The following is a 4548-nucleotide window of genomic DNA, read 5'->3' as shown; positions in this document are numbered from 1 at the left end:
ATTTCCTAACTCGGCGATATCATTTATTATAGCTCCAGTATCCTTGACAGATTCAGCCCATTTGTTTATTTTTTCACGTCGCTGATCCGTTAACTCATTTCCACGCATCGCATTTGTAAAATGTTCGATTGCTCTTCGGCTACACAATTCAGCTTTGAAAATCTCATTGGCGCAAGATCATTAATGTTGGGGTTATCATTTAGCTGACTTATTCCATAAATAACTGCGCATAAATAACTGTGGTCATATGATACGCTCGAGCGTAATATGGTCTGTCAATTCCAGTCAGCATTCCTGGCTTGGAATTTTTACTTAGCACAGCGGTTTTTCCATTATGAAAAACAGGGTCACGTTTGTCACAGATAATCCACTCAGCGGAATCTGTTTCTGCTAGCACAATAAACTTTATTCTGAAAAAAATATCTTTGATCGTTGAGATAATCAATAATCTTTCCGCCCGCTCATCGTTCATTGTAGCATTGATGACTTCGCCGCCACCGTAGGTGTATAATTTTGAATGTCGACCATCACGAAATTCTTTTTCTAGCATTCCGAATATTATTAATCAGATTATTCGTCGGATCATTTTATTAATACTGTTTTTAATGTGTATCACGCGTCAGTGGCATTTTTAAAGTATGTGCTATTCTTTTTGTCCTTGATAAGAGGAGACAGTACTCTACGATTAAAAATCATTAAGATTTCACATGTAAATGCAGACTCAGAGTCTCTCCACGAAGGTCAAGCAAATTCTTCTTCTGGTCAGTTAGTTTGAAATTTATTCTTGATAATAGCGGACTATGACATGGTAGATGGACCGGATTGATCGGTTCTTGCACAATCAAATATCCAGGTGGTACTTGCGGTGTAAAAGTAAAAGTATCCTTGCTGTGCTTGATTTGATATTTATGTGTTTGTCCGATAGCTGCCAGAGTCACATATTAGATTGACTGCGGTCGTTGAGGTTATATTCACGATTCCCGGAGAAATATGACGGCCTTCACCGTGTTGTCTATTGTTGTATCTGAGATTGTTATCCTGCTGTGGTGTGATTTTTCTCCATTTAGCGAGTATTTTAGATAATAAATCATCTATCGTTGACGTATTTCCTTAAATCGTCTGGGTTATATCCAGGAAATTTAAATGTCTGTAGATCTGCTTCTGTTATTTTATATTAATCGAGAAAAGATATTCTAAGTTCACTCTTACTTCAAAAACTAAATTCATAATTCTATTATGAAAAAATTCAGTATCATCAATGATCTGATTTAAAATTTCTATTTGTTTGATGATTTCATCTTTCGTAGACGTCACGTTGAAAATATACTCGTTGAAACTCTGACGCAATTTTTCTCGTTGTTGTTTATGGTTACGGTTCATATGGTCGAAAGCTGGCTCGAGGTGTTCCTAGTAAAGTTCACCCCGATAATCATTCCTACTGTGAAAATGCCAAATGTGTTTACCTTCTTCAATATAAAACTTATCCCGTCTATCCCAGTATCGGGTTTTCTATGATTCACGAAAACCATTGAGTATAATATGTTATAACAGTTCCAAGATACGAGTATTTATCCGATGTAAAATCAGCCCGGATTGGTTCAGGTATCGGTGCAGTCGCTGGTGGAGCAGCTTCAGGCCATCCTAGCACTGTTCTTATCGATGAATGATATATAGCAACGGCGTAATCTGGTGAATTTATCTCTATCGCGGAGGACAGTGTTGGTTCGTGTGCTGTTACGAATGATCTTGACCTAATATTGACCAATTGTAGTTTACTCGCAACTGCGCAATGGCGATTTCTTTTACTGGAATCGCGGTTGGAAATTTAATACCGAACTCAGGGTTAGTGGAGTTTACTGTTATAATCGTGGTTTTCAGCGGGGTCGTATTTGCGGCTATCTGCTGAAGTAGTTCTGTCATTATTTAAACTCACACCATTTTCCAAATGGTGGTTTTCGAAATCGATGACTTCATTGTGTATCTTAAGCATTGCATCAAATTCGGAATCTGATGTCGTGGTATCTTTAAGGCTTGATGATATCAGCAACGACAATTTAGAATACGCGTTCAATGCCGTGTGTAATTTTACAACATAATAATACAATTTTGTACTCGTGCACGTGGATATCTCTTTCACGATAATATTGAAAACCCCAGCGATGGTTGCCGATGATGAAACACATATTGTCACAGCTGCAGCTGCTGTCAATGATATTAGCGCTGATAATACTACGCCGGTGCCAGCAACAAGTGTAGATACCTAGTACACAATAACATCAATGAGATCTGCACGTCTTCGGTATTTTTGTATACTTTCGTTGTATACTTGTCAATGATGGTTTTTAACGTTATTTGCCAATCACGAACTTGATCATATCTACATTTTTGAACATCCATTACATTTTACGCAGTAACTAATTGAGGCGTTCAGCAACAAACTCCAGACACCACCAGTAAGATGTTGCGGTTAATTTCTTCTCAGCTGCTTCCAGTATAAATGTTTCTTCGTTTCCGCTAATTTAACACAATAGAAATAACTCCGGAAAACTTTTCGGTTGAATGCCGCCAGGGATATGTAGTGTATATACTAAATTTTTCAGCGCTGAACACAGACAACCTGTACACACCAGTGACTTCCGCGGTATGTTTGATAGTATTATTTTGTTGTGACCAAGTTGAGAATCCCGATGACACTGTGTATACTATATTGGTGATCTGTTTGTGAGGAATTTTAGTCAGATTAATTTTGTCAACGATCTCAGGAATCTCACTTATGACATCTTCTAGTGCTTTTTTAATCGTTTCAATATTCGTTTTGACATCAGAGAGTTTTACGTCAACGGTCAACGTGGTGACAAAGAACTCATATGCGATTTCATTAAGTTTTCTGAAGTTTCTACGAAGATTAGTGAACATATTTACATGAACGTCGTACTCGGCTCGCAGCGTGGATAATTTACCATCTACGGTGATGTAGTTAACGTCTACATATTTTTGTTGTCTTATCTTCGTCGGATGTTGGATTTCTTAGCACGACTATTTTATTTCCGTTCATGCTGAGTTCACCTGTCATTGTGTCGCCGGTATTCTTCAAGCGATTAGCAACGCTTCTTGCAATTTCATATCTGATGGTTGTAAACGATATATTTGAGTCTCTGATTCTACCCCCGTCAGTAAATACTGGAATGTTATCCGTGGTAACACCGAGTACTCTACGAACTATATCATTCCATTTGATATTGCTCGTTTTTAAAACACAGTATCTGTCCTGAAAAATAACAACTTCATCTCGGTCAACTCAGTAACAGCGAGTTCATCCTTTGTCGCGTAATTTGACAGATCTATTTCGTCGAAATTTTTTATACTCTTAATAGTATCTCCGCGGGATCTTCCGTAAATATCTACCATTATTCGTTATAACGTTCACTTGTATAATTGTGCACAGCTTTGTGACATGGCAACGATGATTTTGATACAGCGTCGAGTACAGTAATTACTTCACGGCCGCATATTGGTGGATCGGTTAATTTTTGTGTTGGTAGTGTTGAATACCAGGTTTTTACTTGTAATGGCGTGACATACTTGATAAATTTCTGCGGTGGAGCTAACCCGTATGAGTCAAAATAAACAATTCCACGGAGATCAATTGCGTATGATACCCAATGAGTTCCAGGTCCAGTGCTGTTATCGAGATTAATAATACCGGTTTCAATATTGTTTGGTCGTTGTGGTAATTGATCTCGCATAAAAACACCTCAGAAGTTTTTTATTTTTAGTTGCTTGGGCGCATCAAGTATATCAAAATTTGACATGAGCGTAAAACCAATGGTTTCTAACGAAGTGTTCCTGGAAGTCTCAGACCTTTTCCTCGATAAGTTCCTGGGAGTCTTAAACCCTTTCCCGTTGAATTTTTTAATGCCATTCCAGCAGCGGTTCCAACAGCACCTAACGCGGCTGCAGCGACGTTAACGGGAGAACTATCTGTGGACATTGTAAGCCATGATAGCTTCAATTTACCACCTGTGTTCATAAAAGAAAGTAATCGCTGTTCTTCAGTAAGCGATGGAGTCATTACTGGCATCCACAGTGACAGTTTTGTTAGTGTTTCTTTACCATCATCAAACCAGCAGCATGCCATATTGCATCATAGTCAGTGTGTTTTCTAACAAGTACTACTGTGTGTTTAGCGCCGAATATAACCTATCTAACATCTCTGCAAAATCCAAAAATATTGGTCAGTGGAATTGCCCATGAAAACTCCTCGTTACCGTTTAACATTGCTCGGCGTGAAGCAAAACCCAAGTTGAATTCTGAATTAGCATTTATGACCACAGGCTCTACATCATCGGCGGGGCAGTGTGCTTTTTTGGTCGTCTTATAGTATATTGATTACCATTAGGGAAGTCAGATGCGTCTTTTGCAAACATCATTGTTGGACCAGACGATTTCGTATAGTCGTCGGAGTCTCCTGCAAGACCAAGTATCGTCGTGGCAACATCGACATTTTCAAGACATGATTCAATATCCTTTCCATCAATCGAGTATGTG

This window comes from Sinohyriopsis cumingii, chromosome 14 (genome assembly GCF_028554795.1).
Source record: "Sinohyriopsis cumingii isolate HCF-2022 chromosome 14, ASM2855479v2, whole genome shotgun sequence".
NCBI lineage: Eukaryota > Metazoa > Mollusca > Bivalvia > Unionida > Unionidae > Sinohyriopsis > Sinohyriopsis cumingii.
This window is presented reverse-complemented; position numbering follows the sequence as displayed.